General features: G+C 40.6%; 1 pseudogene; it reads right to left on the reverse strand.

Annotated features, from left to right (window-relative positions):
- Nucleotides 1-10,967: 10,967 nt before the first annotated feature.
- Nucleotides 10,968-14,279, reverse strand: LOC149518830 (25S ribosomal RNA; annotated as a pseudogene).
- Between the last annotated feature and the right edge of the window lie 12,890 nt (nucleotides 14,280-27,169).

Raw genomic sequence — 27,169 nt, forward strand, 5'->3', positions numbered from 1 at the left:
TCTTACCTTAATTACTGCCTTGCTTATTTGGGTTGCAAGATGTTTTATGTACCTTTGCCTCCCAACCCTTTTTTTTTGCCAAACCATACTTGATAGGATAGCTCCCTATACATCTCTGTGAGTGCCATGATATGATTCCCCTGCTTATTCAATTTTTACTTTAGTATCTGGATATACCTTCTAAGCATCTCATTTTCTTGTTGAGCTTCCATACAATCATCCTCCATTTGGGAACATTCTCTTTTTAGTTTTTCATTCTCACAAGTTAAATTAGTGATATTTATTTCTTTAGCCTTCACTTGTATGCGCAACCATTTGTGCTCTTGTTGTGGCTCTATCAATTCCATAAGGGCATTGTCACACTTTCTAATAACCTTTTGAGTCTTGTTCTTAACCTCTAATCTCTTCTGTTGTTGATGAAGTTAAGCCAAATCCTTAACTACTGTATCACGCTCTTTGGAAATCTCATGGACTTGGACTTTTAACTTCTTTGCTTTATCTTTCCACTACCCCTTCTCTTCTTGACACCTTAGAATTTCTTGTTTCATTTTATCTTTCTCAACTTCAAATTCTTTCTTTGCGAGTTCCAACTTTGAAGGCACCTTATCTAACTCCTGATTCATTGACTGGCAATGATCTTTGAACATAGATGCAACCTCCTTGCCCCTCTTGGCTCTCTACACCAAATATCTCTAAGTGACTTTATCGGTAAATGGTTCAGGGTTCACTTTCCTGGGCTTCTTCCAAGCCTTGATCATGTTATCAATTTTCTAAAATGTTTTAGGTTGCCCATATAAATAGTCAAATAGGTTAAGCTTATGTGTTATAGGAACAAACTATTCAACTCCATACTATCTCATCACCATCAGAGGTGCATGACCTATTGACCTCCATAAGCCTAAGAGTGAACCCGTATCTCATCTCCATATTAATATAGCATGGGTTTTCAATTCATCCATGGGACTAGCCATTTCACCTAACAAGTTGTGAGCTTTTGCAATAAATATTCTCATTCTTTCTTGGTCTTCGCTTTTGGCCATTCACTCTCATAAATTTCTTTAACTGGATTTCGATTGCCAAAACAAAGTTTGGAGAAAGCTCTCTTCTTGCATTCAAAATGGCTTTTTCATCCACAAATACAATAGTTGTGCGTAACCTAAAAAACGCTCTTTATCATTTTGTCAATAAAAACTTAAAAATCTGATGGTTTCCACCAATATTGTCAGTGAGGAGTACATATTCTTTCAATTTGTTCAAATAAATCCACCACCTCTATCTCAGTATAGCCTAAGACTTTGGGGAAGATTACCATCCCATATATTGCTAAAGCAAACACATTCATTCTTTGGTCATCACAGGGTGTTTAACAATGAAATCTTGGAGAAACTCTCATATAATACCTTTATGTCCCCCCTCTCTTGAATATGTAAATCTATAAGCTCTTTTCTTATCCTTAAAATATGAGCCAACTTTTTGTGATATCCCAACTTTTATTTTTTCACATGTACTCTATCTGGATACTAAAGATGCATACCTACTAGAATCGAATACTCCTCTATAGTTGGCATCGAATCAACTCCATTAAAAATGAAAAAATGATATAAGGTATCCCAAAACTTACCATAGCTTTAATGAGTGAATTTTCAACCTTTATCGACAAAAGATGTGCAACATGCCTAAACTTTTGACAAAAAGCTTGCTACCTTGAAGGAACCATGTTATTCCATATGTCTAATAGGCTTTCAAATCATTTTGTTTAAAAAGTAGTCAAACTTTCTTAGGTAAGGTAGAGACATAACTGACAGTAAACAATCCCCTTTTTCTTGTTATCTCCTTTCTAACTCTATCTTTACATCAATTGGTGAGTCACATTTGAAAAATATAGATGAGAAGCAAACTTGACGCTTTGTGGGTTCCATAAAAGCTTTAGTTAAAGGTATCTTTAGGCAAGAATAATATGCAATCTGCATGTATGTTTATGAATATACACAAAATGAAAGACAAACAAGAAATTGATTAGTTATCTTAATAAAGAAGAAACACAATAAGGCAAGTAGAATGCAATAACAACATGACTTTAACTTTTGAATTAACCATAAAAGGTAAAGAGAACATGGTTCTACCTATGGGTTAAGCTCATAAGGTTAACTATATGCAGCTTGGGTCATTTCTAAAGGTACCCAAATTGTTCCTTACATCATTGTCCATCATAGACTAGTAAGGCACCCCAATCCTTGCCCATTGTAGGGTACAAGTAGAAAGGGTTCAATTTAAGTGGGAGTATTTTGCTAGCCTATGTAGAGACATAAAATCTCATGAAGGCATAGGCACTTTACTCTCTCTTAAGGGACAGGCCTCAACTGTAGAGCTCGTATTGTGCATATGCAAAAGAATGATAGATATAAAATGAATGAATGAACAAATAAATAAAATACAAGCAAGAGAGAAAAGAAGTCTTAAACTTATTAGGTTAGGCTTGGATAATTACTACTAACTTGAATTTTGTTTTCACTAGCGGAGTCACCAAACTTTCATAACATATAGATTCGTAGGCCTATTGCTAGATATAGATTTTAGGGATTCGCCATCAATCTTTTTTGTTTAGGTGTGATTGGTCACCTGACAAAATCTGTCCCACTTAAAGATAAGTCTCAAGATTGGCTTAGGTATCTAAATAGTAGATTTTGGTCCACGAAACCTGATTTAAGGTTTAGGAGTATAATTACACATAAGGAAGGTTATAGCACCCACACAATGGCTATTCAAAAGATGATACCAGTTTAATTTCAAATTATCCAAGTCTTAACCATATTTATGATTTACCAAAAATATTTAATATTGAAAATTGATCTTAAAATTACCCCAATAGTTTGGTAGCAATTTAAGATAATTCTCTCACCCTATGAGTATTCATGGAGACTAGTATCATACTCTGAGAGGGCTTCATTGTCGAATTCATTAACATATTTTTAGTCAAGAAAATAATTAGTAAAATCTTCTAATAGTTTGATAAAATTTACTTTGATACAGATATCCCAATAGTTTGGTAAGATTTAATTTAAGAAGCAAATCTTCTAATAGTTTGGTAGGATTAAACAAAATATTTTATTAGTAATAAATTTTTTTATGAAAATCGATTTATGAAATTCTCCAATAATTTGGTAGAATTCATAAAAGTTTAATTTCATGAAAAATCCTCCAATAGTTTGGTAGGATTCGTGAATTTATTTAGAAATATTTTTTTTTGTTTTTTTTAATAAATAAATAAAATGGAATTCATAAAGGTATCTAAAAAATAATAAATTGTTCAATTTAAAATAAGTAAAATAATAAATAAAGAGAAAGCACTAATAATAATAATAAGTAAAAAAAAAAAACTAAAAATAAAATAAATTAAAAAAAGAAAAAGAAAAACCTGTGATCAAGTTAGATTTGCAGTGCAGGTCAGCACAAGTTCTTCAAAATGGCGTCATTTTGGCTTGGTATAAAAGGCAAAGTCCTTTGTTTTTCTTTTGTCAAACCTACCTCAGCCTCTCTCTCTAGCTTTTTTGCTCTGCCTTCTCTCTAAAACACCTAAACTAGGAAATCCAAAGCTTCCCAAATCCTAACCAAAAATCTAGTTTCCAGCACCGAGAAATTCAATCAGTTGTTGGAATCTTCAAAGTTTTTCGAAAACAATGATGAACCTAGAATCCAGCCACCTTAGTCACCTTATGGCCACCATGTTCTTGGCTAGAAAATTCAAACTTCAACTATAAAATCCTAGAAAAACCTAATAACAACCATAAATTCAAACTCCAACATGGAAATTTTTTATGAAATTAAAATTCCTCAGAACTCATCCAAAACTTCAACCAATTCCAATAGATTTCTAAAAACCCAAACATGAATTCCAAAAGGCCAACAATTCAAATCATAGAAACCCAGACTATTCTCAATCATGGTAAGAACCTAAACCCAAAAAGATAAAAAAAATTGCCTCCTCTCCCCTCGTGAATTTGCATTCAATTTATAGCTTGTTTGAGGCATATGCATGTATCATGATCTGCAAGTTGGTCTAAGCCCAAGGGTTCTTTTTGAGTTGAGTAGTAGTTTTAGTTCTAGCGGGATAAGGTTTGACAATAAGGAAGACTAGGCCTTGAGGGCTACTGAAGGCCCAGGTCATGGGAAACTAGCTTAGAATAATGGTATGGGTAGTGATTAAGACTCTAAAGGCTCAGGCACAGTATTCAGGTTTGACAAAATTGAGCCAAGCCTAGGTGCAGGTGTTGGTGAAAGCTTGTATAAATTTACAAGCCATAAAAATGGCATTGGCACAACACAAATATGAAGATGTGCTTGAACCCACCTACTGCCTTATCATGGTGTGCTTGGTGCAAGGCTCAAGCCCAATATACTCACCCATAGTGCACAGCCTAGCATGTACCGATGGTGTTCAAAAGAACTGCCCGTACAAAAGACCAGCATATGTTGATGGTGGTCAAACCATGTGTCGAGACCAAAGGCCAACATGTCTTAATGATGGTTGAGGCATGTACATGTGTCATGGTGTGCAATTGGTCCAAGCCTAAAGGTTCTTTTCGAGTCGAGAAGCAGTTTTAGTTCTAGCGAGATAGGGTTCGACAACTAAGAAGACCAGGCCTCGATGCCTACTGAGGCCTAGGTCATAGGGAACTAGCATAGAACAATGGTATGGGCAATGGTTAAGACTCCAAAGGTTCAAGTACAGTGTTCAAGTTTGATAAAATTGAGCCAGGCCCAAGTACGAGTGCCGGAGAGCAATGCATAGGCATAAAGTCAGACCCAGGTATAGGTATTGATGATTGAGGTGCGAGTGCATGGTCAAACCCAAGTGCAGGCATGCTTGAACATAGTCTTGGAAGGATTAGATTTTTGGGCTTCTAAAAGTTCTAGTACTACGGCACAACCTTTGGCAAGCTAGAATTTTGCTTAGCACTTGAGTTTTGTAGGCTGACTTAGGTAGACAGAGTAAATTCCTTGTCCAAAGTTGTATAGAGTTTAGCTTAAGATCGAAGCCCATGACACATGCATCAAGCATCATTGAGTGCCATGGCGATCGAAGGGCAGACAAGTACCTTGGGTGAGAAGGTCAAGGTACACATGCTCACCAAGTGCTAGTGTCATGAGCACTACTATTAAACTAAGATCAGTGTGGCCTTAGATTGGGAATGAACTTTGTATGCTTTAGTTAGCCTACGAAACAAGTGTACGGGCACTAAACCAACACAGAAAGGTAGAATATGCAAGCTAAGAAAATAAAAGAATGTTGGAATGCTTTGTATATTACTGAATGATGAATGATACAAATGAGGGTAAGGTGGCCCTCTATTTATAGTTAAGGCCCAAGCACCGGTATGGCTACTTCTAAAATCAAGGGATTACAGGATCTCTAGAATTAAAGGATTATACATTAAAATATAGATTACATCCTAATTCTAAGGATCCCATCCTAATTCTAAAGGTTGACCAAATCCCTTACTATGTGTTACTAATCTTTTGTGCTTCTAAATGATTCTAGATTAGCCTCACTCCCCTAAGGCCACCAAGGTATAGTGCGAGCATAATTGGGTATGGCCTCGATACTGTAGGCAAGCTTAACTGCTAGGTGAGTGGTTTGGATGCTTTTACCATGGCTATTACACAAACCCCTACTTTTATCCTTGGTGCTCAAACTTGGGATACTGGTGCTCTAGACTTAGCTCCTAGTGCATCGACCTTAACTCTTGGTGTGCCTACCTTAGGCATGACATTCTCCACCACCTGATCTCATGATGCCCTTATCACATCTTCTATGTGGAACTGCCTGATATGGTCTTGAATTACCATAAGTCTTCTACTAGTTTCCAACTAGCTTCACTATTTAAGAGCCTATTCCATCACACCAAGTACTCTTGTCTCCATTTATAACTCTACCACCTCACTACCCAGTCAGTAAGAATGCATTGGACCTTCTTCTCATATAAGGCCCTAGCTCCCAATGGTACATGCTTTGACTCTGCATGCCTTGGATCCCTCTAATGCTTATAGAATAGCTTGAGCATGCTAACATAGAAAATTGGATGTACCTTAACTTTGGTGGCATATCTAGCTTGTAGGCAACCTTGCCTACCCTATTAAAAACTCTGAAAGGTCCTTTATACCTCTAGACTAGGCCCTTATGTAGACCTATTTTGTGCGTGATGGGGTACAGCTTCACTAAGACCAAGTCCTTCACTTGGAACTACATGTTTTTCCTTCTTTAGTCTGCCTACTTCTTATACTTCTTTGCTACTTTATGCAGACAAACTTTGGCTAGGTCGACCTATTGTTGCCAAGCCTTGGCAAACTTATATGCTACCGTGTTAGACCCTATGTAACCTACTATAATCAAATCGAGTGTTAAGGTTGTTGCCTTGTTACGATCTCAAAAGGGCTCTGGTTTATTGCTTTACTTTGCTATAAGTTGTATGAGAACTAGGTGACATCAAGTAGCTTGGGCCAGTCCTATTTTATGCACTCACATAGTGTCTAAAATAGACATCTAACAATCTATTCACTCATTCGGTCTGCCCATCAATCTAGGGATGTATGCTGGTGGAAAAGTTCAAGTTAGACACCAATAGCTTGAATAACTCAATCCAAAACTACACTATGAATCACCCATGTCGATCACTAACAATGGTTTATGGCACTCCCCAGTACTTCACCATGTTCTTCAAGAACAAATAGGCTAGCTCTTCAGCTGGGCGCTCTTTGGTTGCTATAAAGAAAGTCTTGTACTTTGAAAATTTGTCCACCACTACCATGATGCCCCCAAAACCATCCACCTTGGCTAGACTAACTATGAAATCCATAGTGATGCTGTCCCATGGTCATTCTAGTATAGGCAATGGCTCTAAGAGATCGACTAGTGGTTTTAGCTCCACTTTGTCTTATTGGCACACTAGGCAGGTTTTCACAAAGGTCTCAACATCATCCTTTATATGTAGTTAATAGTATTGATCCTTTAGCAAGGCTAAGGTATGGTGCATGCCTAGGTGATTAGCCCACTTTGAATCATGGCACTCTTGTATAACTTCCTTGTAGAACTTCCTATGCTATGGCATAAATAGCCTACTACCCTTGGTGTACAATAAATCATCCTACAGCTAAAACCATCTAGTTTTATCGTACTTGACATGATCGATGAGGATCTTTGCTGTAGGATCATGTGATAACCCTTTTTCGATACGTGGCACCAATGACCCTTTTGGTTAGATGATGGCAGTAGGGCTCACCTTTTAGCTGAAGGTATCAGCCATTATGTTTGCACGCCCAGGCTTGTACTCTAACTTGTAATCAAATCCTACAAGAAAGTCTTACCTATGGGCCTACTTAAGGGATAGCTTTTTTTGTGTCTAGAAATAGCTTATTGCAATGTAGTCGGTTCTTACCACAAACTTTGACCCTAGTAAGTAATGCTACCAAATGTGCAAGCAATACACCATAACTATTATCTTTTTTTTCTAGATCATGTATCCACATTCAATCTTATTAAGCTTTCAGCTTTTGAATGCAACCAGATGGTTTTCCTACATCAGTATACCCCTATCACAAAGTTTGAAACATCTATATGCCCCTCATATAGTTTGGCATGGTTTGGCAAGGCTAAAACTGGCTCTTCGATCATTGTTTTGTTTTAATTGATCAAAGGCTTGTTGGCACTCGATGCTCTAGTCCCACACTCTCCCTTTCTTGAGCAAGTTAGTAAATGGTGTAGTGATGAATGAGTGGCCTTTGATGAAGCATCGGTAGTAATTAACCAGCCCAAGGAATGATCTTAGCTTGGTGACCTTGGTTGGTGGTTCCCTATCTAGAATTGCACAGACCTTGCTAGCATCTATGCGTATCTTGCCACCTCTCACTTTGTGGCTTAAAAATGGTACCTCTCACTGAGGAAGTGAGTACTTCTCTTTTTTTATGAAGAATTCATTTGCCCTTAAAATCTTGGACACCTGCCTCAAGTGGTCCACATACTCCTCTAATGTCTGGCTATAGATCATAATATCGTCAAGATAAACCACAACAAAATGATCAATGAACAATTGCAATACCATCTTTATGAGAGTATAGAATGTTACCAGAGCATCAGTGAGTCCAAATGGCATGACCAAGAACTCGTAAGAGCCATAGCAAGTGACACAAGTGGTTTTGGGCTCATCTCCCTCGGTGATCTTGACTTGGTAATACCTTGACTGCAAATCCATCTTAGTGAACCACTTTGCGCTTCCAAGTTGGTTGAACAAGTTAGTAATGAGGGGGATAGGATACTTGTTCTTGATGGTCAACTTGTTTAGTGCCCTGTAGTCAATACACAATCGCATTGACCCATCATGCTTATGTTGGAATTGAATTGGGGCACCATATAGGGCTTTAGATGGCTTGATGTAGCCACCATCAATTAGCTCCCTGAGCTACTTCTTTAACTCCTCCAACTCTAGAGGTGACATTCAATAAGGGTCTTTAGCTGGTGGCTTGGCCTTAGGCACTAACTTGATCTTATGGTCCACCTTTCTTTTAGCTTCAGGCACTGTAATAAGCATAATCAAGCCAATCTTTGTAGTCTCCTTTTTTGGCTCCTTATCTGACCCTTTGTCTATGGCAACTTGCTCACCCTTCTTTGGGCAATCTTATGTTTATGTGGCCCTCCACAAAAGAAGCAAAAGTTCAACTCACGGTCTCTCTTAGTGCTCCACTTTTTTGCTGGTGGCTTACCTTGGCCATCCTTGTTTGAACGATCTTGGTCCCTATCTTTAGACTGTTGATCAAGATCTCTACTCTTGGACTATCGTTCCCAGTCCTTCTTACCCTTGCCTTTCCTTTTGAGCTTGGTAGACTCAAATTTGTCTTGTGACCTAAATTTCACTAGGGACTCAATGGCAGTCATCACCTTGGCTAGATCACAAACTTCCTTTCTTTGCAGCTCGTGCTTTATCCATGGCTTGAGTCTATCCATAAAGACAAATGAACCCTTAGTCTCACTCAAATCTAAAATCTATAGCATAAATTTAGAGAATTTCTAAACAAACTCCCTTATCTTACTTTACTGAGTAAGCCAGTGTAACTTTGCCCGTGCCTCATCATTGGTGTACTCGAGATAGAACTACTCCCTAAATTCCTTTTAGAACTCCTCCCAAGTTCTAATTAAGGCACCACCATGCCTCACATTATCTCACCTGTACCTTTACCACAACAAGGTAACATCAGTAAGATACATCAAAGCAATGCTTACCTTAGTAGAATCATCCTATATGCCCATAGCCCGAAAGCATTGGTCCATCCCTCATAGAAAGTTGTCCACTTCCTTGGTAGCCTCAATCCCTTTGAACTCCTTGAAATTAGGGACTTCTACATGAGGCTTAAGCAATCTAACGATCACACTATTTCCAATGGTTGTTTGTAAGCAAGAACTCCACCTAGAGCTCTTCCATCTTTTTGCACATGGTCTTCATCAGGGCTTCCAAGGCCTTGTTTTATTCGATGAACATGTCTATGGTTTGATTTAGAGCCACTTGTAGCACACCTTTAAGTACCTTTTCCATGGAGTCCAAATCCTCAATGTGAGTTTCCACCTTATCAAGCTTTTCCTTCACATCATCACTGTCACCTCTACATTGGATAGCTTTCCATCCATGGTCGACCAAATGTCCCTCAAACAAGCTTTCTTACCCCTTTTGTGACCCTGCTCATAGGCCTTTGGTTGTTGGCTAGCAACATCACTCTAGGATACCATTTCCATGAATGCCTTAGGTGCAACCTGAACACAACTTATTCTAATATGAACTGTAATGAGCTTCAATCTTAAATCGAGATCCGTGCAACCTTAAACTGGGAATAAACTCTGTATACCTAAGTCAACCTATGAAACAAGCATATAGGCACTAAACCAACATTGAAAGGTAGAATACGGAAGCTAAGAAAATAAAAGAATGCTGGAATGCTTTGTATATTACTGAATGGTGAATGATACAAGTAAAGGTGGGGTAGCCTTCTATTTATAGTTAAGGCCCTAGCACCGGTAAGGCTACTTTTAAAATCAAAGGATTACATGACTCCTAGAATTAAAGGATTACATAATAAAATACAAATTACATCCTGATTCCAAGGATCCCATCCTAATTCTAAGGGTTGACTAGATCCCTTGTTATGTGCTACTGATCTTTGTGCCTCTAGATGATTCTGGCTCAGCCTTATACCCCTGGGCCCACCTAAGTGTGATACAAGTATGAGGCAGGAATGGTCGCGTTGCTATGAGTAGGCCTAACTACTGGGCAGGCGGTTTGGATGCTTCTACCAAGGCAATTGTGCAAACCCCCACTTTTGTCCATGGTGCTCGAGCCTGGGTTGCTAGTGTACAAGCCTCAGCTCTTGGTGCACCTACCCTAGACATGACACCAGTGTGACAGTAAAATCCACCAAAAAGGTGTCTGAGGCAATAACTTATGCCAAAGGTCCACTTGCGCTGATGGTAGTTAAGGCAACTACCCACACAAAGTGCCAGCATTTCATGACGGTGTCCAAGGCAATATCTTTCACAAAAGGGCTAGCATCTACTAATGGTGTTTGAGACAACAATAGAACTGCATTGATTGATGGTGTTAGATGCGATAACCCACACCAGATGCTGGCACTTGACATTTGAGGCAACAACGGGCTAGATGCTACTAATGGCATTTGAGGCAACAACCCATACTAAGGGCTAGCATGTGCTAATAGAGTTCAAAGTAAGTGCCCATACCAAGGGCAAGCCTATCTTTGTAACAAATACCAAGGGCATTTGATTGTCATTTATTGGGACACTTGAAAGAGGGATGTCATCACTCGGCTAAATCAATTACAATGGAAATGCCATTCATCCCTAACCCCAAAGGGGTGCAGTGTAAAAAAAAAAAAGTGAAAAGGCTTTCATGGGTGTAGGGGGGAAAGGGATAAATTGAAGTGACAATGGGCTAAATCTCAATGGATCATCCCAACAAGGCCACTTTGCCACTTACAATACCCCATTGCATGTTTAAGTCATCTGTAAAAGATTTTACCTATTGCTCGGTGGGAATTGAGCTCCAAGGAGGTCCGTGCGGCTTGTCTGTCATAAGGGCTGCACCTATGACACGTGTAACACCAAATATGGCTCAACAATCAAGCAATGGGCATATGCATCATTTCTTGCCCAGATTCTGACTTAGAGGTGTTCAGTCATAATCCAGTGCATGTAACTTCACGCTATTCGCTTTTCAACCAAGAACGATGACCAATTGTGCGAATCAATTATTCCTCTCTTACTAGGTTGAACTATTATTGCGATGCTGCCATCAATAGGGTAAAACTAACCTATCTTATGATGATTTAAACCCAGCTCACATTCTTTATTAGTGGGTGAACAAACCAACACATGATGAATTCTACTTCATAATGATAGGAAGAGCCGACATCAATGGATAAAAAAGTAACATCGCTATGAATGCTTGGCTGCCACAAGCCAAGTTATCCCTATGGTAACTTTTCTATCACCTCTAGCTTTAAATTTTGAAGGTCTAAAGGATCAATAGGCCATGCTTTCATGGTTTGTATTCATACTAGAAATAAAAATCAAATGAGTTTTTACCTTTTTGTTCCACATGAGATTTCTGTTCCTATTAAGCTAATCTTAGGACACTTATGTTATTTTTTAACAGATGTGCCACCTTAGCCAAACTCCCCACTTGACAATGTCTTTCATCTAAATCAACTAATCAAGGTTGGCCTTAAGTCTAAAAAAAAAGGTTATGCCTCACCTTCGATTCACGGAATAAGTAAAATAAAGTTAAAAGTATTGGTATTTCAATTTCACCTTAGGGCTCCCACTTATCCTACACCTCTCAAGTCATTGCATAAAGTTGGACTAAAGTCAAGCTCAACGGGGTCTTCTTTCCTTACTGATTCCACCAAGCATATTCTTTTGGCTATGGTTTCATTGGATAGTAGATATAGATAGTGGGAATCTTGTTAATCCATTCATGCGTGTCACCAAGTAGATAATGAGGCATTTGGCTACCTTAAAAGAGTCATAGTTACTCTCATTGTTTGCCCGTGCTTGGTTGAATTTCTTCACTTCGACATTCAGTGCACTAGGTAAAAATCACATTGTGTGAGCATCCGTAGGGACCATCATAATGCTTTGTTTTAATTAAACAGTTGGATTCCCTTTGTCTATACCAATTTTACGTCAACTATTCATTGCTTGATGAAGGCCCCTAAGAGAACCGTTCCTAGTCCATCCTTTAATCGACATGTGGCGACCCGTTTTTGCCATAAGAGTCGCTTGAGCAATACACTGGCAACTGACAGTTCAAGATTAGGACCACCATGCCCAACCTTCAGAGCTAATCCATGAGTATGACCAAGTATGGACAACACTCAGTCCTTCAGATTTTCAAAGGCCGTCGAGGGTGCATTAGACACTACATGACATGTGGTGTTCTTCCGATTGCTAGACCTTACCTCTAGCTAGTTGTTTCTGAGGTGGATAGGCCATTAAATAGAAACGATAACTCTTTCTAAGGCCTCCATCGATGCAAACTCCTAACATTGTCATCAGTTATCGCATCCTAAATCAAGAATTTTAACCCACTTCTCTTTCGAAGCTCATGTTAGACATGCTGTTAGAGGGAATTCCCCCGTCTCTTAGGATTGACTAACCTATGTGTAAATGCCATTCCCATGGATCCTTTCCTTTCTTTGGCCTTCAAAGTTCTCATTTGAATATTTGCTACTACCACCAAGATTTGCAATAACGATTGCTTTGCCTGGGCTTGTGCCCTGAGTTTTATGGTGATTGTTGCACCCTTTTACTCATTGGGGCTTGGCCCTTTTCCTGATAGCCGAGTATAGGTTACATGCTTAAACGCCATCCATTGTAGGGGCTAGTTGATTTGGTAGATGAGTTGTTACACTCCTTAATAGATTTTGACTTCCATGACGACTATCCTACTTTCTTAATCGACCAACACCCATTGTTGGTTTTAGGTTAGCGTGCAATGGGCATCATAACCTAGCTTTTGGTTCATCCTACATCACCTATTTTACTTACCAAAAATAGCCCACTTAGAGCTCTTAATTCTATGGTGCGACTTAATGAAGTAGCATCCCTGTCCTACCTATTTAAAGTCTGAGAATAGGTCTAGGGCATTGTGCCTCCAATGTCTCTAATCATTGGCTTTACTCAATAGAACTTGCTAAGGGCTTTAGCTATCTTAAGGGAAACTTTCAGAAAAACCAGCTACTAGATGGTTCAATTAGTCTCTTGCCCATATACCTAAGTCAAATGAACGATTTGCACGTTAGTATCACCATAGGCCTCTACTAGAGTTTCCTCTGGCTTTGCCTTGCTCAGGTATAGTTCACCATCTTTTGGGTCCCAACAAGCATGTTTACACTTGAACCCTTTTTAGAAGATCAAGGTTGGTCAGCAGTGCACTTATGAGAAATCCCCTAAATCAGCTTCCTTGTGCCTTACGGGTTTTCTAGCTTGTTGACTCGCACATATGTCAAATTTCTTAGTCTGTGTTTCAAGATGGGCTAGATGGGGAACCCGTAGGCCAATACCAGGAGCACGCCAATGCCAAAGCATGCCAAGATGGCACATGCTACATTCCATGATCACGACAATGACGTCTTTGCAAGCATATTAAAAGGTAAGGGGTTAGAGAGGGTGATGATACATGACACTCAGGTAGGCATGCCATCAACCTAATGGCTTGGGGCACAACTTGTGTTCAAAGACTTGATGGTTCACGGGATTCTAAAATCTAGACAAAGTATCATATTTCACTACATTTTTCATCAATGCAAGAGCCAAGATATCCACTGCTAAGAGTCGTTTGGCTTTTCATGACAAAAGGAGTCATGGTGCCACCTGTGCATACACCGCAAATGGGATGGTGATGGCACATGCACTCTTTTTTATTTTGGTTCCTTAATGTGATTCATGTCAAGGGTTCATTATTAGACCATGGGTGATGATGCCAATCGTTTTGCCCACCCAGGAGGCAAAACTAAGTGACTATCATGCACACTCGGTGTCGAAAGGGCCTCAAGGCATAAAGGCACCCTCATCCCTTTGATATTTCATTAATGCTTTTGCGAGCCATTTGTTGAGCGGGTTTCAACAATGATCCTTTCGTGGGTTCACCTACAAAAATCTTGTTATGATTTCTTCCTCTAAATGATAAGGTTCAGTGGACTTTTCATGATGTCACAGGTAGTGAATTGTCCATGTTACCATGATCTAAACACTTGACTAGACCATTCAATTGATAAGAACGACAAGCATTATGTACAGAAGGGAGGAATGTAGCCAATGCGGGCTAATGATTCATGCTTACTAGGAATTCCTTGTTGAAGACCAATAATTGCAATGATCTATCCCCATCATGATGAAATTTAAAAGCTCACTTGGCCCTATCAGCTAGGGCTATAGACTCGTTAAATACATTAATGTAGTGTGCATATGGCCTAGAATATCTAAGGGCATCATAGACTTATTATTGCCCCAAACTTCCTTAGCCTAATCAACCATAGTCCCTCTAAGAAGTTGGCCATAAAGGATCATCTCTGCATAGCTAGTTAGCAGGCTGAGATCTTGTTCTTTAACAAAATTAACCAAATAAATTGCTCTACCAACTAAAAACAAGCATGCACCACCACCCATAGAATCAAGAAAGAGCTTTTAGTTTGTTAATCTTTATTATGTCTGGACCCATTAAGTTTTTCTATGTTGTGTCAAATTAAGTCATAGGCTCCACTCCTAATGGTGCCTTCCATTAATTCCCTTAAGTTTTAGACTTGCAACCATAGTCCCTCTAGAACCTAAAGACTTTGATTTCTCATAACATGCCGATTGAATCCTAAAAATAACATCACCATAAGGTGGACTAGACAATCCAAGCCTAGTTCCAACTACAAGCTTTTTAACTGCAATAACTTAAATATAAGCTATTGGAGCTTAAATTACCATGGCTGCTAGTACCAAACTTGCCTTCCAATGGATATTTGTTAAGGGATTTAGATTATACTTATTCTAATTACTAGACTTATAGAGCCCAGTATTGTTATTATTATTACTACTTCCCTATGTCAGGATTGGGTAATTTACACACCTGCTACATTCCTTGGATGTGATAGCTATTTCTTAAGCTTCCTTTCTAGAATGGAACCCTAATTCTTTATCACCCATCACCACTATTGCATACCATTATCTTACCATGGAAAGTTGATAAGGAAAAATTTTGAATGATGTGTCACTGGCACAAAGGCCATGTGATCAGTCAAGTTATCATGAATCATCAAAGCAAAGGGCAAAGATCGTGTTGACCTTTTATCTAATATATGCATCCCTTCTAGAAGTTGGGGTTTGTTGCATGTATTAGCTCTGATATAATGAGCCATTAGCAGTTTCACAGTTTGAATTAGTTCATACTTACACATGCATGGCTTCATCTTTGAGACAAGCATATGACTACTAGTAGGATCAACCATGTAGCATTCCTTTGAGATTGGTACCACATCGGCCTCAATGCACCAACTGAACAATAGAAAGAGCTAACATGAAGCATAAGCATTGTGTGCATTAAGCATGTAAAATGCATAGCATCAGATGAGCAAGGGCTGAGAGCTCACACCTACAAAATGTTCCACATCCAAGGGTACGATCAAATAGCAGTGCACCAATACAACCATAGAAGTTTGGGTGGCACACTTGGGACACGAGGCACAATTTAGGTTTGACCCATAGTCTTTAAGGATATAAGATGGATAAGGGATGGCATGACATCTAGTTTCCATCAATTTAGGTATGCAGCACCAAATCTCAATTGCACCCTTAAAATACGATGACCTCATAAGGGAGATTGAAGATAATGATGGGTCGACAGTTTATTGCATCGAGCATAAAGCCTGCCAACACTCACAGCCATAGTACCACTTATATGCCCATTGCATACAAGTGGCAGCATCCACGCACACCGGTCTATAACCCACCTAATTGATTACTTGACAAGCGAGCAAAGGAAATGATGCATGAGGCCACTCCACAACCACTTGGCATGAGAAAAACACAAGCAAAGGCCACAAGACTACCCCTGCGATCTAACAGGCATCAATGGCACAATACCACCAATGTTTGGTCTAGCTAGGACCGTAAACGCAAACTCAGCTGTCACCACCCTAGAAGGTGTTGCTTGATTTAAGGACTTGTTCTTGGGGTCTTAGGTAATATCAGCTATATGCATAGGCTTGGCCAAGCCAAGGCATTTTTGTGGTTGACAAAAGGGACCACGAGATTACTGAATACCCAAAAGACTTGGCCTAACTAAGCTCGCATCCATAGCATCTACTTATAGTAGCCTAGGAAGCCATAACCTAATTTATGAACTTGGTTTGAGGCAGCAGTAGTCACAGGCATAGGCTTAAGCTTGGCACAGCCAAGCCCTTTTTCCACGTGCATGCCAACTAGTTGAGGCCATGGTTGCATACAAGTCATTGAAGCAACCAATCATTAGACAACAGGGCTAGAAGGCAGGCATGGTGTCATAGGCTGCACGTTCCTTAGGTAGAAACCACATGTCCATGCAACACCAATACTTCTCATAGTCAAGGTCATCCTTTCTCGAGTCTATTTTTCCATGGATAGATCACTATCGAACCTTTAAGCTGCATACTCATAAGCATTTTCTAGCTCACACCCTATAGGGTCACATATAACATTCCCAAACTTGATAGGAAGGAACCCAACTTCAATCATGATTCTCAGTACATGAATCTCAGGGTGTCCTTGAGCACCCTTCCATGCCCATAAGCACCAAAGTCTTAAACACCGACCCTCAAATTCTCATAAGGGTGTGTAGCCTTAGTTCTCTTGAGGATATCTTAATCTAGCATGGTTAGAACCCAACACCCTACTTGTCTGCATCATATCCAAGCTCTCATGCCTTGAATCCAAAGGCACAACACTAATGTCGGTTAGTAGCCAACTCGAAGCCATATTAGGTTCATCTTATGCCATAAAACTCGTATCTTAGGGCATCAGCTCTTAGCCTTATTTTAGGCTACACGCAAGCGTGATGGACACCCAACATCAAGCTTTTCCCACGTTGAAGAACTCGAGTATGCTACCTTAGCTATAGCACACCTTTATCGATTGGCCACAAGGGTTTAGCAATGGGCCTGCTTGCTGGCCCATTCATTCCTTAGGCTTGATGGTGCCCCTCCTATGTAAACACCATTTCATGATCCTTGGTTACTCATGGAATCGACTCAAGGAGGGGAAACTGAGGGGCATAGTGACTGCTAGCGTTTAACCCCATGGTTTAATATAAAGGCACGGTACGAGGCCCATAACCCCAACCATCGTTAGGTTTACCATGACCTGAGAAGACATCATGCCACACTCATGAACCAACAATACCTGACCATGTAGATACCACATGTACCTAGGAGTAGCTCACTTTAGACTAGCCAAGGCCTTGCTTGCTCACTAGCTAAGGGGGTGATGGAAAGCTGACACCAATCGTCCCCCTCTAAAGAGCATAAAAGATTTCCTAGCCATCTTACCAGAAACTGTAAGACTATCTAAAATAGGGACACTTTTCTCTCTAGCAATCTCAAGGCCTTTCTTCACCCAACTCAGGGCCCGGTGACTTTTATCTTGGTTACCATAATTCTAGCATTCCATTCGTTGCTCCACTAACCCACTCAAGGGTGCCCATGCACAATTTTGCCCAATAGCACCTAACTAGCTACCAAGCTCTAAAGCACCCAACCTCGGGTCACACTTGCTTGCACATCTTGGGCCCTAGGGCTCACACCACCTGCACTCACTATCAACAACATGTTCTAGGGCTTACATTGCCCATGCATAGCTCTAAGACCATTGTCTCAGCCACAAGGCCTTGTCCACTGCTTAGCTCAGGGTCAATCATGGTAGGATCAAGGCACACCAGGACCTAACCATGACACTCTTTCCCACTTACTATGTCGATGCCTTTATTGACAATAAGACTACATCCAACTCTTTTGTTGCACATAGTTTATATTTTCTCACATGTCTATCACTTGTGCCTTTAAAGATTGGGTTGATATCTCATCACATGAGGCACTGCCTACAGTACTCATTCATTGCTGATGTAGATAGGTCTCATCCTAGCTCCATTACACATTTGTGCTATCTCCCTCATGATCACATCATGTTGTAACCTCAAGGCACCCTTATTGATTATGACCCTCAGTCAAATGAATGACCACCTAATTTGCCACACATTGGTGTGCCTTGTTGGATGTGACCCATCACACCAGCTTCACACCTACAACACTAACTCTTTGATGCACCTTTCTAGACATGGTGCTTACGTCAATCACACTCATATGGCACAACCCACAACAAACCCTAGCATGGTGGCATTTAAACACTTTGGTCATATCACAACTTAGGCCCTTTTAGCCCCTGCAAGGTCACCTCTCTAAGTGTGGCACCTTGGCCGCCCTCATGATGGCACTTTAATGCTTGCTATATTAGACTCAAACTCAATGCTTTGATATCTCATAAGCTTCACCACCTTGGCTCAGTACCACAAAAAATCACAAGTCTCCCCTATTTTTACTCGAACTTAACTCCATTCTACACCTAACCATATCTCTATAATGGTTCAACAACTTATTTGCCTTGACTCTGGCATAGCTTATAGGGCATCTCAAAGCCTACTTAATGCTTGAGGATCCATTGATCAAACTCTAAACACAAGGTCTTCTGATTAACTCAATCTCAAGGTTCACCAACCCACTCGGTACTCGAGGTGTATTAACCTACTTGAACTCATGGCCATCCCATTCACATCATCTACTCAAAGACTCCATATTTGGCTTAACTTAATTAGCTTTTCTCTGTCATGCTCAAACTCATCCAATCTATTAATTGGATGTAGACTCGAATACAATACCATTGGCTTGCTCAACTCAATCAATTTTTTGACCCATATAACTTAAGGCCTTATCAACTGGCCAACTTTCACTTGCTCATTCCATTGAATGCACACTGTTACAATCGTTGACCACCATATCTCATAAGGCCTTATCACTCGACCAACAAAAAGCATGGTTCATTGACCGATACACTCTCGTGATCCTCTATCCATGATAACTCATAGTTCGCTAATCATTACAAACTCAAGGCTTCAATCGTCAGGCAACTTAAACTCCTCTACCTCTATAGAATAACTTTATGCTTGGACCTAAATCTCAGCTCGTACCCCCATTAAGGCACCTGCACCACACAACAAATGCATATGTTAGTAACTGATCTCAACATTCTTGACTCATATCCCTTAGGATAAAACTTATTCAACTCACATGGCCTGACTCGAACACCATTTCAAGCTATAGTCCCTTTTTGTGTTTTAGTCTCAACATGGTTTTTTTCGTCCAAAGGGTATCGTATGCCTACACAAGATAACATTTTTCACTAGGTGAGGCTACACTCCCATGCCCTTCACTTGGCATCCAAGATCTATTCAAGGGCCTTTCACCTCAGCCACTTTTTTCATGTATTACCTCGATGGCTCATTTTCGAGCCCACATTTTTACAATATCGTAATCTTGCCTCAATAGCTTTCTTTGACCTTAGCACTACCTCAATTTCTCATTATCATGCCCATAGTTAGGCTGCTTTAATCCCATCGCTGAGCCAAACTAGGCTCTGATACCTTAGGTCACAGGCCACATGTTTTTTAGACCAAAGCCACGATCCATTTGGAACTAAGACTTCTTATAGTCAAGGTCAGCCTTTTTGGAGTCCATTTCTCCATAAATAGATCACTACTAATCCTTTAAGCCATATACTCATAAGCTCTTCTTGGCTCACACCTTGTAGGATCGCATATAACATTTTCAAACTTAATAAGGAGGAACCCAACTCTCATCATGATTCTCAATCCATGAATCTCAAGGTGGCTCTAAACACCCTTCCATGTCTATAGGCACCATGGTCCTAAACACCAACCCCTGAATTTATAAAGGGGTGTGCAGCCCCCATTCTCTTGAGGATATCTTAATCTAACAAGGTGAGAACCCATCACCATGCTTGCCTACACAAGTTCTCATGCCTCAAACTCAAAGGCATAACATGAAGGCTAGTCAACAGCCAAACCAAAGCCACATTAAGCTTATCTTATCTTATTAAACTCATATCTCAGGGCCTTAATCTTTAGCTTCATTTTAGGCTACGAACATGAATGATGCACAGTTGACATCATGCTCATCCTCCTCGAGGAACTTGGGTGTGTTACGCCAGCTATAGCACACCTCTACTGATTGGCCATAAGGGTTTAATAGTGTGCCTGCTAGCTAACCCATTCAACCTTTCGGTTCGATGGTGCCCTTTCTATGCAAACACCATTTCATGATCCTTGGTTACTCATCAAACTAAGTTAAAGAAGAGAAACTGATGGGCATAGTGAAAGCTAGCATCTAACCTTATAGTTCAATATAAAGGTACGATATAGGCTCGTCGACCATAACCATCCTTGGGTTTACCATGATCAAGAGGACATCATGCCATACTTATGACTTGATGATTCTTGCCTACCTAGACACCACATATGCCTAGGAATAGCTCACTTTAGACTAGTTGGGCCACCACTTGCTTGCTAGCAAAAAAAAAATGGTGAAGAGCTAACACCAATCATCCTTTTATAAAAAGTGTAAGAGATTTCCCAACCATCATACTAGGAACTATAAGATTGTTTGAAATGGGAACACTTTTCTCCCCAGCCATCTCAAAGTTTTTCTTCACCCAACTCAAGTCCCAGTGACTTTTTTCTTAGTCACCATAATTCTAGCATTCCACTCCTTGCTCCATCAACCCATTTAAATGTGTCGCATGATAGCACCTAATTAGCTACTAGGCTCTAAGCACCCACCCACTGACTGGCACTTGCCCATGTATCTTAGGGTCTAAGGCTCACACTGCTTGTACATACTATCAGTAACATGTTTCAAGGCTTACACAGCCTACGCACAGCTCTAAAAACACTGTTCGACCAAAAGGCCTTGTTCACTGCTTAGCTAAGGATCAGTCATGATAAGACTAAGGCACACCATGGCCTGACCATGGCACATGGCTTGGATTTTGCTACAAGGACATTGTCATGGATGTACGCAATGATAGGCCCATCATGCACAGCTATTTCCCTCGTGAAGGGGAAAGGGAGAGTCCGAACAACCTCCCCCTAAAGAGCATGAGAGATTTTATATATATGCTAATAATAGACATTAAAGTGTATGAAATAAGGATATTTTTTCAAACGGGCATATCCCACACCAAAGGTTTGCAAGTGCCAATGATGGTTAAAGCATGTGGCCATACCAAGGCCCAACACTTGCTGATGGTATTTAAGGCAATTGCTCGCATGAAAGGCCATTTTTTGCTAATGTTGATCGAGGCATATGCCTACTCCAAAAGCTAGCATGTGTCAATGGTGGCTGACACAAGTGCCTATACCAAAGGCCAATTTGTGCCAATAGTGTTTGAGGTAAGTGCCTATACCAAATGCCAACTTATGCCAATGATGTCGAAACCTTTGTCAAAGTTTAATTTTAGGCCACAATGCACATGCTGGGCTTGAGCATATGCTGGTGCCACTTTTTTTTACCCATGGCACCATCACCAGAGCATCATTAGGGAACTTGACCCATGGTATTAAGGGTTCTAATGATTGAAAAAGGGCAGCTAGAGGTGTACACACATGATTTATAATGCATGTTAGTTATTGGCCCTAATATTGGCCCTATATCCCCTAAGGAACCTTAACAACTCACACCCTCTTAAAGACTATAAGAGCTTTTACAAGTTTGCAGCTGGTAGCCATTCAAGTGTTTGAAATGGGGATGTTTTTTTCAAATGGCCATAAAATCTTTTACACTTTGATTTTTTAGTTGAATTTTTTTGTCGATGCCAACAAAAATGCAAGGATCATGTATACCAAATTTAATGCCAAAACTCCTAAAAAATTTTCGAAACGTCCTAAATAGTGAAAAATTTTAAAAATTATAAAAAATAAAAAATGAGTCATCTTGTCATAAAACTTCACATGAAGGCTTAGGGTATCCTTATATGAATTTATGAGCCATAAAAATGTGATTGTCACTTCAAAAATATAAAAATATGCCTAAACCTACCTACTGCCTGGTCATGATGCATATGGTGCGTAGCCTAACCCTAGGATACCCGCTCGTGGTGCGTGATCCAGCATGTGCCAATGGTGTTCAAGGGAACTACTTGTGTCACGGACCTAAAGAGGAGTCCTAAATCCCACATCGAACATAATAAGATGGTCATTGGGGTATAAAAGGGTTTACACCATCTCTTCTTTGTGAGGCACCTTTTATAGGACAAAATCGTGAGGCCAAGGGGGCCAGAGCAGACAATACCTCATAAGGGTGTGAACCGTGACAGGTAGGCTAATCTAGGATGTCAAAAGGGTGAATGCCCGGGTCCCAAAGTCACGTGGGTTCAGAGCTTAAGTCTCAACCCGTGACAAGTGGTATCAGAGCCAGCCTTAAACCATTCGATCCACACCAAATGCCTCGAGGGAGGTAGGTAGGATAGCCAGCCTCCGTGACGAGAACGTCACGAGTTTGAGTGCTGGAGAATGTTACGGGCCTAAAGAAGAGTCCTGAATCTCATATCAAACATAATAAGAGGGTCACTGGGGTATAAAAGGGTTCACACCACCTCAACCTTGTGAGGCACCTTTTGTAGGATAAAATCATGAGGCCAGGGGCCTAAAGCAGACAATACCTCACAAGGGTGTGAATCGAGGTGATCAGGCTGATCTGGGATGCCAAAAGAGTGGATACCTGGGTCCCAGAGTCGCGTGAGTTCGAAGCTTAAGTCTCAATCCATGATAAGTGGTATCAGAGCCAACCCTATACCATTCGATCCACGCCAAGCACCTCGAGGGAGGTAGGCAAGGTGGCCAACCTCCGTGACGAGGGCGTCACGAGGTTAGGTGCCGGAGAATGTCATAAACCTAAGAAGGAGTCTTGAATCCCACATCGAACATAATAGGATGGTCACTGGGGTATAAAAGGGTTTACACCATCTTTTCCTTGTGAGGCACCTTTTGTAGGATAAAACCGTGAGGCCAAGGGGACCAGAGCGGACAATACCTCACAAGGGTGTGAACTATGGCAGGTAGGCTAATCTGGGACATCGGAAGGGTGAATGCCCAGGTCTCGAAGCCATGTGAGTTCGAAGCTTAAGTCTCGACCCGTGACACTTGCACCAAGGGCTGGCATATGTCGATGGTGGTTCAAGCATGTGTTGAGACAAAGGGTTGACATGTCTCGATGGTGGTCAAGGTATGTGCATGCACTTATGGTCATTTAATGCTAATGGTAGTTGAAACATGTACATTTATCATGGTTTATAAGCTGGTCTAAGCAAAGGGTTCTCTCTAAATTGAGGAGCAGTTTTAGTTCTAGCGAGATAGGGTCTGATAACCAGGGGGACTAAGCCTTAAAGTTTACCAGGGGCCTATATTGTAGGGAACTAGCCTAGAATAGTGGTATGGGCAATGGTCAAGAATAAAAGGCTTAGACACAGTGTTCAAGTTCAGTAGAATTGAACCAAGCCCAGGTGTAGGCATTGGTGCATAGTACGTGGGCACATAGTCAAACCCAAGCGAGGTCATAGATGATCAAGGTTTTGGTACACGATCAAACTTAGGTGCAAGCAAACCTAAACATGATCCTAGAAGGATCATATTTGGGGGCTTTTAGATAGCCTAGTACTGTAACACAATCTTTGACAAGCTAGAGTTATGTTGAGCACTTGAGTTTCATAGGTTAACTTTGGCACATGAAGTCAATTCCCTATCTAAGATTGTATAGAGCTTGGCTTAAAATTAGAGCCCATGACATATGCACTAAATGTCATTTAGTGTTGATGATGCTTAAGGGTAGAAAGGTGCCTTGAGATGGATAGAAGAGTGGTAGGAAGGTCATGATACACATACCACACCGAGTGTCAGCATCTGGTGATAGTGTCTGAGGTAACAACCTACATCAAAGGCTAGTGTGTGTCGATAGTGGTCAACGTATGTGTCAAGACCATGGGTCAACATGTCCCGATGGTAGTAAGGCATGTGCATGCGCTGAGGGTCATTGGGTGTCAATGGTGGTCAAGGCAAGTGCATGTGTCATGGTTTGCAAGTTGGTCCAAGTCTAGGGGCTCTCTCTGAGTCAAGGAATAGTTCTAGTTCTAGCAAGACAGGGTCTGACAGTTAAGAGACTAGGCCTTAAGGCTTACCAAAGGCCCAGGTCATAGGGAACTAGCTAAAAATAATGGTACGATTAGTGATTAAGACTCTAAAGGCTTAGGAATAATGTTCTGGTTTAGCAAAATTGAGCCAGTCCTAGGTGTGGGTACAAGTGAGCACTTATATGACTTTACAAGCCATAAAAATGGCATTGGCATGGCAAAAGTATGATGCCTAAACCCACCTATTAACCTATCATGGTGCACCTAGGGCATGGCTCAAGCCTAGTATACCTACATATAGTGCATGGCCTAGCATGTGGATGTATCACCGTTTGTAAGTTGCTATAGGCCTAGGGTTCCTTTTGAGTCGAGGAGTAGTTTAAATTCTAGCAAGATAGAGTTTGACAAGTAGGGGCACTAGGCCTTGAGGCCTACTGGAGGCACAAGTCATAGGGAACTAGCCCAAAATAGTGGTATGCATAGTGATCAAGACTTCAGAAGCTTAGGCATGATGTTCAGGTTTGGCAGAATTAAGCTAGGCCCAAATGCAGGAACACAATCAAGCCTAAGTGTGGGCACTAATGATCAAGGTGCAAGGACATGGTTAAACCTAGATACAAGCATGCCTGAACACAGTCTTGGGAGGATTAGAATTGTGGGCTTCTAAAAAGCCCGATACTACAACATAATCTTTAACATGCTAGAATTATATGATCTTTAACATGCTAGAATTATATGAAGCACTTGAGTTTTATAGGCTGACTTAGGCTGACAAAGTCAATTCACTATCTAAGGCTACACAGAGTTTGGCTTAAGACCAAAGCCCATGACACATTGATCAAATGACATTTAGTTTCGATAGCGATTGAGGGGTAGACAAGTGCCTTGGGTGGGAGGCTCATGGTACACATGCTACACCAAGTGCTAGCATCTATCGAAGAGGTGTCTAAGGTAACAACTCCCACCAAAGGCCCACTTACACTAATGGTGATCAAGGTAAGTGCCTACATGAAGTGCTAGTGTCATGGCCCACATGTGCACAACTGATGCTGAGGCACCTATGATGAGGGCTCAAGCCCTGGGCTTGCAACAAGGGTGTAGAATGAATGGGCAAGCACTAAAACTGCTTAAACCACCTATGTAAGCTCCCCAAACTAAGTTTAACACTTCTAAAAGGGCCCCAAATGGATCAAGCCCTGGTGCAAGCCCCAATAAAGCACCAAGCCTAAGTAGACCTAATAGATAGATCCTTCTAGAAGGATCTAGAGTTTCTTAAAGATAGTATAGTTCCTCGTATAATTTGAACTTTTGATGTATATCTCATGTAATCTCTTTGTAATTTGTAGACTTTGTAATAGCATTGGATTGAGTAAATCCTAGCCATTAATTAATGGGGGCTTCAAAAATAAATAAAGGGCCTTCCCACATTTATTGGATGTGTAGAAACACTTAAGTGAATACAAGTTATAGTGTTTCCAAGCATCTTTTGCTTTCTAGCCTTTTCTAGCTTTAAAGTGTCTTTTAATGTGTTTTTAAGTGCTCACTATTTGAGAATGTTTTCAGGCTGACTTAGGCATATAAGAAAGGAGTCCTAGCCTAAGGTCTCATAAAGCGTTGGCATAAGTCCCAAACCTATGATAGTTGTATCAGAGTAGGTTCTACTTTAAGGTTGTGTTTAGTTCGCACTTAAGGTGTTCGAGGTAATGGCATCTCAAAGTGATGTTGGTAGCCCAAAGCCAGAGGTCTAGGAGCTAGCTTATAGAAGAGGAAAAAAGTCTACCTCAAGGGGCAAGATGTCGACCCTGGATAGCTATTTAGCCAAGGTGGGGATAACTGTGTCAACCTTAGGGAAAAGTTTAAAGAGACTAAAAAAGAAATCAAGGAAGGATTCCATGGTGCCTTCAATGAAACCATCAACATGTTCACCCAGAAAGAATGATGCCTTAGAGGCCTTGGTTAAGGCAATGTGCAAAGAGATGAATGAGCTCAAATAAGAGCTCATGGTATGCAAGGCAGCCATTAGGAATGGTGTGTTAGCTGTAACAACTATGGCTCAAGTGGAAGTTCCCAAGCTAAAAGAGTACAAGGGATCTAGGTTTGCAAAAGATGTAGATAACTTTTTGTGTGAAATGAAGCAATACTTCTAAGCCATAGGCATCAATGAGGATGCCACTAAGTTAAGCACAGCTTTCATGTATTTGGTTGACATTGCACTATTGTGGTAGAGACACAAGTATAATGATACGAGCCATAATGATACTATTGTTTGGACTTAAGAAGAGTTCAAGATAGAGTTTAAGCAGCAATTCGACCTTAAGTATGCTAATGACAAAACAAGGGCAAAAATTAGTAGGCTTAGTCAAAGAGATGAGGTACGAGAATATGTTCATGAGTTTTGAAAACTAATGCTCCAGATTTCAAACCTTGGAGAGGAAAAAGGTTTCTATTGTTTCATGAATGGACTCAAACCATGGGCCAAGAATGAGTTACAGTGAAGGGGTGTCAAAGATCTAACCAAAGCCATGGCAACTAAGTCCTTGATGGAGATTTGGCCACAAAAGAAGTTTGAGTCATTCAAGCCAAAAGGTAATGGTAGAAACTATAGTCCAAGGAGAAAGACAAAGACCGACAGTCCAAGGAAGGGGATAAAAGTCAACAAAACAAGAATGGTCAAGGCAAGCCAACATCTAAGAAATTGAAGCTAAGGTAGTGGAATAACAAGGATCATAAGCCATGACTTATTTCATTTGTGAAAGTCTGCACATGTCGAGAGATTACCCTAACAAAACCAAGCTATCTGCCATCAACAAAAATGATGGTAAGGGGTCAGAGAAGGAGACC

Source organism: Durio zibethinus, chromosome 5, assembly GCF_047325235.1.
Source record: "Durio zibethinus cultivar Kanyao isolate XHJ-2024 chromosome 5, ASM4732523v1, whole genome shotgun sequence".
Lineage (NCBI taxonomy): Eukaryota > Viridiplantae > Streptophyta > Magnoliopsida > Malvales > Malvaceae > Durio > Durio zibethinus.